The 16,559-nt window shown below is 37.9% G+C and overlaps 1 protein-coding gene across 1 annotated transcript in view; it reads right to left on the reverse strand.

Moving 5' to 3' along the window:
• Positions 1-16,559, reverse strand: part of LOC131076019 (uncharacterized) — a 67,278-nt gene that overhangs the window by 19,122 nt on the left and 31,597 nt on the right. The gene's annotated exons all lie outside the window — the stretch shown is intronic.

A 16,559-nucleotide genomic window follows, 5' to 3' on the forward strand; every position in this document is an offset into this window, starting at 1 on the left:
AACTCTAATCTCTCGAGCACCTTATCAGGTTCATATCAAGCTTGTCATACAAGGAATTAGAAATAGAGGTTGAAAAAAGAGTTATTGTAATAATTTAACCAAATTTGAAGCCTAAATGTGTTTTTTCCTTATTAACAAGATATTCAATCCGCTGTGGAATAAGAGAACAAGTCCCAAACACTTTGAATGCACTTTAGATAATATGTTTGCTGTTGCATCTTTCCATGAATTATATGTAATCATTAATAAAGCATGTGTTTGAGATGGGAACGACTACATAAGATGTAATGTACTTATGACCCTTCCCCTATGTTGGGTCTTTTGTGATCCAAAAGTGTTCACATAGGAATTAATCTTGTTCCACAAGGACACATCCCCTGCGAAGTTCCGACTGTCCCCATACCAGGAATGTTTTGGGGACATAGGGATGGATAGGAAACATTCCCTATAAAAAAAAACTAAATAGGAAATTGTATAAACATTTCAGACACTTAAAAACAGTAGAGAATGGCAAGGTTAAGCTGATTGACCTTCAACGATTTAAAATTTTAATTGCATCATAGATGGAATCCTATGTTCCACAGGGATGCATTCCAAGGAAAATTCCAGCTGCCCCCATTTCAGGGATCCAAGGAGAGCTAAAAAATCACACATTAAATTTTTTTTTAAATGTGTAAATGTTTTGGCAACTTCAAGGAAACAAAGGGGGACAGCAGGGGGCAGGCTACATGTCCCCTACCAGCAGGGGCAACCATCTGTCCCATGCCATCCATGGCCCTTCAACTTAGGAATGACCAGCCAAGAAAAAGTCATGATGCAGGAGCATCGGGGGTGTAAGAACAATTTCGCATCACCCAAAAAATTATTTATTTCTATTTTGGTTTGGTGAATAAGGGCTAAAAATAGTAGGCTTCTATTTTTAGTAAGTTTGCATATGAATGTGTTGGAACTCTAAACTTTTTGCAGAGCTCCAGGAAGTTGTATTAAAATTGGAAAAAAATACTTTGGCAGGGGAAAAGGACAGTTGGATTCATAGGGCACCCAAATAGGAGTCACAGTTCTGTGACATAAAAAATTCATTAAATTCATCACAAACGGAAAGAAGCTCATTCAGGATAAGGGGGTTGGTGAAGTTGTCACTTTCATGCCATTAATGTAATTCTAGAATTGCATGTCTGTTTTTCCTGCATATATTGCAGTCAATATTGTTGTAAGTGGTATCAAGTGTGAGTTCCTAAGTGTGTAAACAGATTGCTGAAAGTAGGCAGTTTGCACAAGAGTTGTGGTTGTGGGCTTGTGAGAAAAGTGATTAGAATACCTCTACGAAGAAACAGTGTGGGTGGAAGAAATATTGTTGTACCAAAAGAGGGTTTTAGAGCCCTACAAAAACAATTTCAAGCACTTCAAGAGGAATTGCATAGAGGATTTGAACCAAGAAGAGGAGATGAAGCTGAAGAAGAAGCACAGTTCAAAGAAGAACAAGATGCAATAGAAGTGCCTGAGCAAGTTAGATTGTTGAAGGCCCTCTCCAAGATTGGGAAAAGGCCAAAGATTGAAGTTTCTACATATTCCGAAACTCTCAATTTGAAGAGTTGATTAATTGGATCAATGACATGGAAAAGTACTTTGAGTACAAAGAGGTAGACAACCCTGAGAGGGTCAAATTTGCAAACAACAAATTGAAAGGCAATGCCATCATTTGGTGGAAAGTACACCTACAAAGAAACAAAAGAGGAAAAGAAAAAATTCACAAGTGGGATCAAATGGCGGAAAAGTTAAAAAAAGTTCATTCCTATTGATTACAAGTTAAAGTTGCTGAAGAAGATGCAAGGTTTGAATCAAGCAGGTAAGTTTGTTAAAGAGTACACAAAAGAGTTCTACAAGATAATCTTCAATACAGGCCATTCAGAGGCCAACAAGAAGGTAGCCCATTATATAAATGGGTTGAAGCCATGTATTCAAGAGGAGCTAAGTTTGACCAAGAAGACTACCATAGAAAATGCCTATGACCCTCATGACCAAAATAAGGGTGAAAAAAGAGGAAGACCTAGACAAGGACCTCGAAGAGGAGGCTTCAAAGGATCATGTTTCCATTGTAAAGGAGAACATCAATCGTACGAGTGTTTGCAACATCAAGGAAAGACAAATAGAAGACTTGAAGGTAACGCAACAGTTGCACATGTTGATGAAGAAGCTAAATATGAGCATTCTGAAGATGCAGAAAGAGGAAAGACTCTTGTTATAAGAACTTGCTAAATGAAGAAAAGGAACTAATTCAAAAGAAGAGTTTATTTTGCACAAGGTGCAGCTCAAGAGGTAAATGTGATAATATTGTTTCCAAAAAGATGGTTTAACAAATTGCAATTAGAAAGATGTAGGCATCCGCATCAATATCAGATTGCATGGTTTCAAAAAGACCATAGAGCTTTGGTCACTAAGCAATTCTTAGTGAAGTTCAAGTTTGGGAATTTGTATGATGAGCTACTATGTAACATCATGCCTATGTATTCATATCATTTGTTACTAGGGAGGCCATGGCAGTTTGATTGATGTGTTGTCCATGATGGCCAATCTTATACATATTCCTTGATGAAGTATGGAATTTATCACAAGTTGAATCCCTTGAAGGAGGTGGGAAAAAAGGCATGTAGTAATGCAAGAGTTTGTTTAGATGATGGTACAAAAATTTTTAAGAGTATGAAGCACAAGCATGTGTGCTTTACATTGATTCCTCTAGTCAACAAAGAAGAAGAAGATGTGCCTGTAGAAGTTTCAAAATTGTCAGAAGAGCTCCAAAACATTGTATCTAATAGTGTACCTGAAGGTTTGCCACCAATAAGGAAGATTAGTCACCAAATGGATTTGATACTAGGAGCTAGTTTTCTAAATAAGGCAGCCCATAGAATGACTCTTGAAAAGAATGAGGAATTGAATAGACAAATTCAAGAGTTGTTGAAGAAAGGACTGATTTGAGATAGCCTGATTCCATGTGTGGCACCTATAGTATTAGAACCAAAGATAGATGGCAAGTGGAGAATGTGTGCAGATTCTCGGGGCCTTAATAAGATTGAAATCAAGTAAAAATTTCCATTTTTGACGAAGGATGATATTATGGATTGCTTGAGTGGAGCCAAGTACTTTACGAAGATTGATCTAAAGAGTGGATATCACCAAATCCGATGCAACAAAGGAAATGAATGGAAGATGACCTTAAAAACCAAGGAGGGACTGTATGAGTAGTTAGACATGCCATTTGGGCTAACCAATTCACCGAGCACATTCATGTGGCTTATGAATGAGATATTAAAAGAATTTTTAGGTAAATTTGTCATTGTTTATTTGGATGACATTTCAATTTTTAGTAAGACTTTGGAGGAGCACCTAACGCGTAGTCATAGAATTTTTGAGAAGCTGTGTGAAGAGAGGTTATTGAGTAACCTAAAGAAATGCAATTTTGTATAGGTGTTGTTATGTCTCAAATTTGTTGTCTCAACTAAGGGTCTTTAGATGCATCTAGAGAAAGTAAGGCTATCATCGAGTGGCCTACACCAAGGAGTATTAAAGAGGTAAAGATCATTTCATTGTCTAGTAAGTTTTTATAGAAAGTTTATCAAAAAACAATAGCAATATTTGTGCACCCCTAACTAAAACAATGAAAGGTGGTAGAAAGGAGTTTAAAAGGACTATAGGAGCAACTAAGAATTTTGATCTGTTGAAGAAGTCACGGAGTAACATATTTTGGCACTTCCGGATTTTAATAAGGTATTTCAAGTAGATTGTGATGCTACTAGTAGTGCCATAGGAGCTGTTTTGAAACAGAAAGGTATGCCCGTTGCATATTTTAGTGAGAAGTTTAATGATGTCAAGAAAAAGTATTTTGTCTATGATCAAGAGTTTTATACTATAGTTCGCACTTTGAAGAAATGAAAGCATTATTTGTTGCCAAAAGAGTTTGTTTCATATACTAATCATTAGACTTTGCAATATCTTAATAATCAAGGAAAGTTGAATCAGAAGGCACTTAAAAATGGGTTGAGTTTTTGCAAAGCTATACTTTTGTTTTGAAACATAGGAGAGGAAGGTCAAACAGAGTTGTTGATGCCTTAAGCAAAAGGCAAAATTTGTTGACAAAGATGAAGACAGAGGTAATTGGATTCAATGAGCTCAAAAGTTTGTATTTTAAAGATCCAAACTTTGCAAAGCCCTAGCAGGCTTGTTTGGAACCTATTGGTTTAAAAAGGACAAGATGGTTGGATTTAATAATCCACAATGGTATGTTGTCAAAAAGAAGTCAGTTGTGCATTCCAAGGAGTTCTATGAGAGAGAACCTAATTAAGGAAAAGCATAATGGAGGGTTGTCGAGCACTTTGGTCAAGATAAGACCATTGCTCTTGTTAGCGAGTATTATTTACTAGCAACAGTTGCACCAAGATGTGAAGATGTTTGTGCAAAGTTGCAAAGTATGCTTGATGGCCAAAGGAGTAGGTCAAAATACTAAGCTATGTCAGCCATTAGCTATAGCAGAGAAGTTGTGGGAAGATATTAGCATGGACTTTGTTCTTGGTTTACCGAGGACACAAAGGAAACATGATTCCATATTTGTGGTGGTTCACAGATTCTCGAAGATGGCACATTTCATTCCATGTTGGAAGACTATTGATGTTGTTCACATTATAGAGTTATTTTTCAAAGAATTGGTCAAAGTACATGGTCTACCTAAGAGTATAGCTTCAAATCGAGATACAAAATTTGTTGGGTATTTTTGGAGAACATTATGGAAGAAGCTAAAGACCAATTTGAAGTTTAGTTCTACACATCGTCCACAAACTAATGGCCAAACAGAGGTGGTGAATAGGAGTTTGGGCAACTTGTTGAGGTCCTTGGTAGGAGATAAGCCCAAGGAATGGGATTTGATTTACCACAAGCAGAGTTTGCATACAACAATTCTATCAACAGGAGTACTAGTAAATTCCCATTCCAAACTATATATAGGAGTAGTTTAAGGCATAGTAGCAAAAATTGTTTAGGGAAAAAACGGCAAACCAAAAGTATAAATTTTTTTGAAAAAATCAGCAAAAAATCAGATTTAAAAAAAAACATGAAAAATTGTAGAAAAAGAGACGAAAACTATTTTTTTAAATAACTTCAGGGCATTTCCATAGCATAGAGATATAAAGAGCAAATAAAATAGAGTTTAACCCGTGAATTGTAGAAAATAATTTTTTGCTGTTTATATTCATATTACTGATTACATAGGTAAATAATCAGTTAACTTTTTAAGAGGGCAGTCACCAAATACACCAAATAGTTGTCTAAGTCAGATCAAATATTAACTAAGTCTATGAAGTAACTGAGATCAAAAGTTAACCAACAAATAGTAAAGGTCAAAGCCATTTTGAAGTGATCCAAGAATTTCATTGTGATTGAGGCAAGGAAATTTGTAGGGTTAATTCAATATTTTAGAAAGCTTATCAAATCATATTCCACAATTGCAATGCTTTATATCATAGTAACAAAAAATCATTTGGGGAAAAAATCGGCAAACCAAAAGTATAAGATTTTTTGAAAAAATGGGTAAGAAATTGGATTTTAAAATATCGTAAAAATTTGTAGAAAAATAGACACAAACTACTTTTAAAAAAAAACTTAAGGGCATTTCCATAGCACAGAGATATAGAGAGTAAATAAAATAGAGTTTAACCCATGAATTGTAGAAAATAGATTTTGTTGTTTATATTCATTTTGCTGATTACATAGGCAAATATTCATTTAACTTTTTAAAAGGGCAGTTACCAAACACACTAAATAGTTGTCTAAGTCTGAGATCAAAGATTAGCTAAGTCTATGAAGTAGCTAAGATCAAAATTTATCAGACTGAGATCCAACTATTGTTAGGAATTTAGTAAAAGTGGAAGCCATTTTGAAGTGATCCAAGACTTTCATTGTGATTGAGACAAGGAGTTTTCTAGGGGTATTAGCTAAGTCTATGAAGTAGCTGAGATCAAAATTTATCAGCCAGAGATCCAACAATTGTTAGGAATTTAGTAAAGTGGAAGCCATTTTGAAGTGATCCAGGACTTTCATTGTGATTGTGACAAGGAGTTTAACCCATGAATTATAGAAAATAGAATTTTGTTGTTTATATTCATATTGCTGATTACATAGGCAAATATGCATTTACCTTTTTAAAAGGGCAGTCACTAAATACACCAAATAGTTGTCTAAGTCTGAGATCAAAGATTAGCCAAGTCTATGAAGTAGCTGAGATCAAAATTTATCAGACAGAGATCCCACAATCGTTAGAAATTTAGTAAAAGTGGAAGCCATTTTGAAGTGATCCAAGACTTTCATTGTGATTTAGGCAAGGAGTTTTCTAGAGGTAGTTCAATATTTGAGAAAGCTTATCAAATCATATTCCATAATTGCAATGCTTTATATTCCCTGGTGGCAATTGGTAAGTCTTTTATATGGGGTAGAATTCAACAAAAGGCTTTTGTTTAGCTGAAGTAAAAGATTAGCAAGCCACTAGTTTTGGCAATACCTAGCTTGCAACTACCATTTTAGGTAGAGATAAATTTTAATGATTGTGTAGGAGGCTCATTTATTACAACTCTATAAGCTTGTTTGTTGTCATTCAGATTTATTTCATGGAGGACTTTAGATATATTGCTCACATAATGAATTGTATGTCTTTGTTTGAGCAAAAATTAACTATATCAATTATAAATTAAAAATCATAGATCTATATCTACATATATTAAATGTCTTTGAACGTTTAGTGTTGTGGTAGAAAAACTCCATTAGCGAGTGTTGACGTGTATTTTGTACACAACCAAACACAAAATAAAATACCCAAATGGTACCTTATCCTCTCTTGAGTAAAGTCTCTGAATGCTGAAGATATCGCGAAAAGGATCAATCAGGGTGACTTCAAGGTTCTTCGTTGTAGGATCTTGTTGACGTGTATTTTGTACACCATCATACACAGAATAAAATACCGACAGGCATCTTATCCTCTCTTGAGAAAATAGTCTCTAACTACTGAAGATCTGCAAAAAGGATCAGTTAGATGGACTCCAAGGTTCTTTTAGTGGGGTCTCCACGTGTGGACAAGCTTTTTTAGTGGTATGATGTGATTTGCTGTTTCCTTCAAGGCGTCTTACGGATTCAAAAGCTCGAAGATTTTACTAATCTAAAGGAACTTTAAAAAAATGGAAAAAAGATAGGGTTTAAGGAAGTCTAGTCTAACCCTATGAACGACTTAGCATGAATGAGATTTGGCAAGACTCAACTAACTTCAATTTTGCCATAAGGTAACAACTCAATTGAAATTAGTGCGATCTTCTAAGGTAATAATGGTATTCAATGCATCAAAGACCGAGGACACTACTACGAAAGTACATCTCCTAGATGCGAAAATGCTTGAAAGTTAAGGACTCAAAATGTTTTCCAGTCGACCACGCAAGGCGTTCCTACAATCAGCAAGAAGCTAGTGGTTTGGATAGCGAATCCTACCAAATATCAAATCTCACACTTAGTCTTTCAAATTAACAACTACTTTGATTGAGCGTGATTCAAGTACATCCAACAACCATGAAGATAACTTAAGAAATTTGCAACAAAACACCATAACTTCAATATTTTATTGATTTCCAAGTCATCATATACAACAATTGCTTGAATTTCTCTCTTCAAGACTCAATCTTGCTACAAAATAAAAATTGCTTACAACTCTAATCTCTCTATTTCACTCTTAACTCTCTTACAAATGAAATGAAAAATGGGGGGTATAAATAGCATCCCCAGTTACAATGAAAGGTCCAGATTGAAAGTAAATCAATGGACAAGATCATGACACCTAAACCCTAATTAGGGTTTGTTACAAATGACCTCCTTTTTACTAAACAATATTAAATACATAGCCAAATATTAAATTTGGCACAAAAATCTAGGAGGTATCAACCAATGAGAAATGAGATGTCATGTCATCTGTAACAACCTTTCATCTAGAATCTTATTCCCTTTCCAATTCTCTTTCTTAGCATATGCAATGAATTTTGCCACGATTCCTTCGATTTCTGTGCTTGGAATCTCGGGAAGATTCTTGATACTCTCTTCTAAGTGGATAACCTGATCAAATGCATCTAGAAGAGCTGTGTCCCAAGTAGGTTCAAGTTCCTTTGTTCTATCAATCAGGAGCATGGTGGCATACATCTGATCATATTGCTCATCTGTAACATCTGCGTCCTTGCGAAAGATGATCTTGATTCTATCTTCAAATTCTTGTAAATCCACATCTGTCTCGACCTCGATCCTTCTGCCAAGGATGGTACGAAGTACCTCAAATACTCTGTCCTGGATCGGATTGATCACCTCCTCAATTTGACCACATCTAACACTGATGTCCTCAAAGATAACACTCTTTATATGGAGTAAGGTTGACCATTGAAACAAACTATGAGAATCACCTTCTAAGATCTTCTCTTGTGCTAAAATTCTCCTAGATGTATGTCTTATAACTTTCAAGACAGGGATGACAACGTCCTTGGTATGGGCAAATGCAGCTACTGTTGCCATCAATCTGTGAATAATCTCAAGAACTTGGATAGCCTGATGGGTGATCTTCGACATTCTTGTAACAAACTCTATGGCCACCGTGTGAGATCTATCCATCCAACTACATGTACGCTGGACCATATTCCTGAATCTTTCTGCTTCATTGATTGATTGAAGGGGCAATGCCTGCAATGGTGATCTAACTGGATCCTGACGTCCCAAAGGTTCATTGATGTGACTGAAATATGTCCTCCATGCACCGACCTCTTTCTCAAGCTTTCTACTCTTTTCTACTTCTTCTCTAAACTTGTCCTTCAATGCCTCAAATGTGTCGGTGGCATCATCTAAAGTCTGCTCTGCTGTGGATGGTCCTAACTCAATAGTCTGTATATGATAGTCCTCTGCTAGGATCTCACCCTCATATTTGTCTGCCGCCGGTGTAGCTATCTGCAGTTTTCTTGATCCAGTCTCATCTCGAATCATCTTGGACATCTTTGTAGCCTTCTTTTTCTCTGTTGTCATATGTGAGCGTCCAACAAGGCTCTCTAAATCAATTACACTGTCCTCGTCCTCAATTACGATCACTTTAGTCAATCTTTCCTTCAACCAATCCGGGATATTTGATCTTGTCTCTTGAACTTGAATCTCTTTATGTACCATTTCTTCTTGTCTGGGAGGAGATGTTACTTCATTATCATTATCTAAATCATAGTCTTGGAGAGATCCATCGGATGAAACATGCTGTGCCTGTTCTTCTTCCTGTCTGTCATTCTGTACCATCGATTCCATGGATTCTTCCACTCGAACTGTTCTATCCTCTGGCCTGGAAGAAGTACCTGGTGTTTGATCTTTGTTAGCACCTTGCTTTTTCTTGGAAGGCTCTTTCTTTTCTGATCTTTCCTTTCTCTTTGAACCTCTCGAATGGAGATTGCCCTCACTGGCACATCGAAGGTTACCTTCACCTGAATTCCTAGGATTAGGATTGCCTTCACTAACACTGGCTCCACCTTCGGCTGGCTTTTCTTCCAAAGTAAAAGACAAGGCTATGCCTTGTTCTCTCAACTTCTGATGCTGAACGTCTACCCATCTGCGAGTACAAGACAAGACTGGTGCCATCAATTCATCTAAATCCATGGCCTCGGGCTCATTCCAATTCAAACTTATTGTTTTGCTTTCTCTATCATATGAAGATTGGATGTGCCTGCCGTTGTCCTGAGCTTGGTCGGCTACTCTGTAAATCTTACATTTCCTGATGAAATCCAAAGGCAATCTAGAATGTATCTTTCGTTTCACTTCGAGATCATCTAGGAGATTCATCATAAAATCTTCAATCTGGTACTCATGTCTAAATCTTCTACCGACTGTCTCCTCTAAATGTCCATGTGGATCAAAACTATTCCTCCAAGCAAAAGATGAAAAAGGATACAAGGCTAACTCCTTCTCTGCGTCATCCATGGCTAAGACATTAGGACATACCTCAACTGAATTACCCAAAATAATAGGTACCTGAACTCCATTCTGATGTCTGTGTCTGAATGCCTTCACATATGCTGCCAACTGCCTTGTTACTTCAAGTAACACAATTCTATCTGTCGGGTACCTTGGCAACATGTATGGAGGTAAAGGACATCCATACACCCTAATGTAAGTGAACTTGGGAAACTGAATGAACCAAGCACCGTACCTCTTGATGAATTCCTGGGCATCCTGAGATAATCTGTTGTGAATCCCTCCTTGCAACGTCCTTGTGATGTTCATCGTGAAAGTATCATTGATTAACTTGTAGTTCTTCCCTGGTGGATGATGCAAGTAGGTATAGGATTCACAAACTCTGACCTCGCCGGGTCCTCTTCCAATCACTCCTCTGTGAGGTAGTCCTGCGTACTCAACGCTCCTGATTAAGGCATAGACGACGTATGAACTCATGTGGAAAGACTTAGTAGCCCTGAGTCTTCTCAACTATACGTCTAAGCAATGGCTAATTATCCTAGCCCAATGTATTGTACCCTTTCCCTGAACAATCACCTGGATGAAGTAAAACATCCATTTCTCAAAATAGAAGGCATGAGGTGCCCCTGTAACTCTGTTGAGCATGGTGATCAAATCTCTGTACTCCTCTTGGAAATCGATCTTGTGTGGTGTGTTCGGTACTTTGCTCAGACGGGGACGACTCTTAAGTAGCCAGTTCTTGTTGATTATGCTTAGGCAAGCATCTGGATCATCATCGTACACTGATCTGGCTCCTTCAATGCTCTTGTATATCATGTCCCTGTGCTCTGGAAGATGGAAGGCTTCACTTATGGCTTCCTCTGAAAGGTACGCCAAAGTGTTTCCCTCATTGGACACAATTGTCCTGGACTGTGGATTGTAATGACGGGCACACTCGATCATCAATTCGTGGCACTGAATGGCTGGAGGAAAACCGGCCGCCTTAATGATACCACTCTCTATTATTCTCCGGGCGACAGGTGATGGCTTGCCGATGTAAGGGACCTCTCGGAACTTCTTCGTGCTAAAGTTCCCCAAGTTGGTATCTCCAATGTTGCTCCACTTGGACACGATCTTGGTCTCCACTTCTTCAGTCTTCTGATCTTCTTTCATGAGAGCCGAGCGACTGGTGGATGCTCCCGCCTTTGGGGTCGCCATACCTACACAACATTTCATTATAAGAAATAGATTTTGCAATAAATAACGTAAATAAGAGAGATAAATTTTAGGAAACCTCATGATAAGTCTCTAGAGTTATCATTTCCTAAAATACAACGATTGAGCCAAGAGATACTCAAGAATCAAAATTTCAAAATTTGAAATATGACGATAAATGAATAAAACAATAATAATTAAATCGCCATACCTCGATAGAGAGCTAACTCTAGAATGCAAAAACAAAATTTGCCTAGGCAAAATTGAGGTATAAAGATAATCTTCAATATGATCCCCTCAAAATTGACTTCGCCACCTTTGGATAGAATGTGATCTTCACTTATCGCCTTGGACGTGGTCTCAAATGGATCTTCAAATTCGCACTAACAAATCTCCAAGTCCTTAGCAAATTTGCCTTTGGCGTGGTCTTAGATAGATCTTCAAATTCGCATCACCTTTTGATTGCTTACGCCACCTTTGGTTTGCATTCGCACCTCTTCAAACACACTTCGCACGCCTCGCACCACCTTGGGAATGTTTACGCCACCTTTGGTTTGAAATCGCACCACCTTTGGATGAATGAAACTCGCACTACATTCGCCTCTTCTCAATTCGCATGAAGGAAGGTAAAATAATGATGTAGAAAATGATAATTCTACCCCCCTTATATAGCGCTTGCATCCCTCATTTGCTAAGGCCGACTTAGTAAAATATAACAATTTCAAATGATTTTTTAAATGATTTGCAATGACATGACAAGGCCGACCTCCATATATGAGCGCTCCAATTGATTTTTTTATGAATCAATTAATTAATTATTTAATGCCTTGCGTTTTTTAATTGCAAATTTCGATTTTTAAATAAGGCAAAAATAATTAATAAATGTTAACGCTATATTAAATGCCAATAAAAAATAAGATTTTCAATTTTTAAATCGATTTAGCATTTAATGAAATTCGAATTGTTTAATTTGGCGCCAAAGATATGAAAATAAAGGGACGTACCTCATCGCTCTGGTCCCTTGGAGAGGGACAGGAGCGATCCATGATTTTGGTCTAGATTCTTGCGTTTTTTAACGTTCAACTCCTTCATTTTCTCGTCCCAAATCGATCATCTGGTGGTCCCTCGAATTTGAATGCCTTTCTTGTGCGAGCAAATGCATCTTATGATCATTATCGCCCTGGTCCCTTGGAGAGGGACAGGAGCGATCTCCATGTTTTTGCTTGAAATTCTCCATTTTGGTACGATCCTTTCCTTGCATCATCTTTCAAACGTCATTTAGAACCTTGTGCGTCCTTGATTTTAAAAGAATATCATGCGCTTTGTCTAACATCGCCCTTGTCCCTTGGAGAGGGACAGGAGCGATTTCCATGTCTTCACGTTCACCTTGTATCTTTGACCTTCGAAAAATCATTGTGAGGCGAACAACATCCATGCTCGTGTCCTTTGCGCTTATTTCCCTTTGCTTTTATTATGTGTTTAGATGTATTAAAGGGACCATCGCCCTTGTCCCTTGGAGAGGGACAGGAGCGATCTCCATTTCTCCTTGATCTTGGCGACTTTTAAACTTCGATCTCCTTTGCAACGTCTTCCCGACGATGTCCTTCGCATTTCCTATCCTCATTTCGCCTTGATCCTTGAAGGAACGTGAGTGTTTTGATAGGATCGCCCTGGTCCTTGTCCAAAGGACAGGAGCGATGTGGGGCCTTTACACCATTTGGCGATGCTTGGACGTTCAAAACTCTTGTTTATCACCTTGTTGTCATACCATGGACCCTCCAGGACATTGCAATATATTGTCCTTACGTAAATTTTGCATGAATTGATCAATACATCTAATATCGCTCTGGTCCCTTCCTGAGGGACAGGAGCGAAGTTCATCATTATGTGCTTGTTCTTGTTTGTACCAACTTGCAATCAACTTCGTTGCGTGGAATGACGTCCTTTCGACCTTCTTGGTTGCTCGAAACTTGTTTGCCTTTTGAAATCGATGCTTTAATAAAAATATCGCTCTGGTCCCTTCCCAAGGGACAGGAGCGATCTGGGTCTTTAGAGCGCAAATCCTTCCATGTGATGACCTTCACAACCTTGCGCTTGATGGAAATGCCTTGAAACGTCTTCGCCACCCTTCGTCTTGACTTGGATCGGCCTTGAACCTTGGAGGAACGACCTTGAACTTTGGAGGGACGTATCATCACCATTGTATCGCCCTGGTCCCTTGGAGAGGGACAGGAGCGATCCTTCCCTTGTGGCCACTATCTTACTTTGCCTGGTTCCAAGTTTATATTCAACGGGCTCGTCCTTCTTCACTCTATCCACCCATGCCTTTACATTATTTGTAACTTTGCAAGAAAAGCAATTATATCAAAAATCGCTCTGGTCCCTTCCTGAGGGACAGGAGCGAACTAGGCATTTAACACTGGTATGGACGTCCCAAAAATCTTCAATTTCTATTCAATGCATTCATCTCATGTTCTCCTTCGTTTTTGAACGTAAACTTACCTTGACCCTTGTCTGGATTTTGCAAAATGGAGGAAATCGCTCTGGTCCCTAGGAGAGGGACGAGAGCTACAAGGTACCTCGCCCTGGTCCCTTGGAGAGGGACAGGAGCGATTTAGTCAACATAGGTCATTTTCCTTCGTTTTTGCATCTCAAATTATATTCATTTGGCAAAGCATCTTCCCTTGGACGTCCTCAAATTGCTAAGTCATTAAAATCTTGCAAGGACGAGGTGAAATTTGATTCGTAGCTCCGGTCCTTCACTGAGGGACAGGAGCGATTTTCTTCCTGGAGGCCTTTCTGTGCTCATGAAAATCTTCAATTTATATTCAATGGAAAGATCTTGTCGTTCTCTATCACTTCAAACGTAAAATTTGTCTCGACTCTGCAAGGACGATGAGATATTTGAAATTGAGCTCCCGTCCTTCACTGAGGGACAGGAGCGATTTTGCTCCTACAGGCCAAAATAACAAGATTTTTCACATTTTAACACTTCACGAGGTGAAAACAAATCAATTCCAATGCCCGGGATCAAAATTCAAAAAAGTCAAAAATTTGGTCAAAATATTCAATCAAACAAAAATTCATATCGACGGTCAACACTTAGACAAGTTTAAGCTCTGCATGAACATTCCAATTGAAAATTAGACCAATTTGGCGAATTCATTGCATTCAAAATTTGCATTCTAGAAAAGAAGCTCAAAAGCTCTCAAAAACGACTGGGTTTTGGCTTGAAAAGGCAAAATTTAAAACCCTAAGGCTTGGCCCTAAATCCAGACAACTAACTAACTAACAAAACCCTAAACACAAAAGCGAAAACGAGCGAAAAACAAGCAAAAAGAGGGGGTCCCCATTTGCGATGGGGCGATGTGTGAAATGGTCACAACAGATCTCTACGTGTGGATAAGCACCAGTGGTCGTTGTGAATGCTGTTTCTTCAAGGGGCCTTACGTATTCTCGATCTGCAGGACCAGGATTTTCCCAAATGCTAACAGGTTCTCAAAAAAAGCAAAAGATAGGGTTTCAAGAGATGAATTCTAATCTAATCCTAAGAATGACTCAATGTAGGCTAGACTTGGTAAGATTCTACCAATTTCAGTATTGCCAAGGAATTACAACTCTACTGGAATTGATGCGATCTTCTAAGGTGATTAGCGATTTTCAAATCATCAAGAATTATAGATACTACCATAAAGATACATATCAATATTTCAATAACGATTGAAGGTTCAAGCAATCTCAATATCTCCAGTTGACCACGCAAGGCGTCCTTACAATCAGTAAGAAGCTAGTGGTTTGGAACGTGAATCTCACCAAAGATCAAGCACAACACTTAGTCCTTCAAACTTAAATACTACTTCGACTGAGAATGATTCAAGAAAGTAAACAACCATGAAGATAGTCACAAGAATTGCAATAAAACACCATAACTTCAATATTTTATTGATCTCAAAGCCAAAATAGACAACAATTGTTCGAAATTCTTTCTTCACTACTCAATCTTGCTACAAAATAACTTTCTTCTCTCCAAAGCTTTAACTATTATCTATCTCCCTAATATCTAATCTAATCTCCTCTTCTAATGGCAAAATGAAAATGAGTGAGGGTATTGTTGACGTGTATTTTGTACACCATCATACACAGAATAAAATACCAATAGGCATCTTATCCTCTCTTGAGAAAATAGTCTCTAACTGCTGAAGATACGCATAAAAGGATCAATTAGGTAGACTCCAAGGTTCTTTTAGTAGGGTCTCTACGTGTGGACAAGCTTCCAGCGGTATGATGTGATTTGCTGTTTCCTCCAAGGGGCCTTACGTTTTCCGAAGCTCAAGATTTTACTAAACTAAAGGAACTTTCAAAAAAACAATAACAAAAGGAATAGGGTTTGAAAGAGGTCTAATCTAGTCTAACCCTAAGAATGACTTCGTGTAGACAAGACTTGGCAAGATTCAACCAACTTCAATTTTGCCATAAGATAACAACTTAATTGAAATTAGTGCGATCTTCTAAGGTAATAAACTGATATTCAATGCATCAAAGATCATGGGCACTACCACGAAGGTACATATCCAAGATACGATAATGATTGAAGATTAAGGGATTCAAGGTATTCTCCAGTCGACCACGCAAGGCGTTCCTACAATCAGCAAGAAGCTAGTGGTTTGGATTACGAATCCTACCAAAGATCAAGTCTCACACAATGTCCTTCAAACTAACAAGCTACTTTGATTGAGCACAATTCAAGTAAATCAAACAACCATGAAGATAACTCAAGAAATTTGCAACAAAACACCATAACTTCAATATTTCATTGATTTCCAAATCATCATGTACAACAATTGCTTGAATTCCTCTCTTCAAAACTCAATCTTGCTACAAAATAAAATTGCTTCTAGCTCTAATCTCTCTTACATCAACTATTGACTATTACACTATTAACTATCCTCAAATGAAATGAAAAATGGGGGTATAAATAGCATCCCCAGTTACAATGAAAGGTCCGGATCGAAAGTAGATCAACGGTCAAGATCATGACACCTAAACCCTAATTAGGGTTTGTTACAAATGGCCTCCTTTTTACTGAACAATATTAAATGCATAGCCAAATATTAAATTTGGCACAAAAACCTAGGAGACATAAACCAATGAGAAATAAGATGTCATGTCATCTGTAACAACCTTTCATCTAGAATCTTATTCCCTTTCCAATTCTCTTTCTTAGCATATGCAATGAATCTTGATACGATTCCTTCGATTTCTGCAATTGGAATCTCGGGAAGATTCTTCATACTCTCTTCTAAGTGGATGACTTGATCGAATGCATCTAGAAGAGCCGCGTCCCAAGTAGATTCAAGTTC

This window comes from Cryptomeria japonica, chromosome 3 (genome assembly GCF_030272615.1).
Source record: "Cryptomeria japonica chromosome 3, Sugi_1.0, whole genome shotgun sequence".
NCBI classification, from domain to species: Eukaryota; Viridiplantae; Streptophyta; class Pinopsida; order Cupressales; family Cupressaceae; genus Cryptomeria; species Cryptomeria japonica.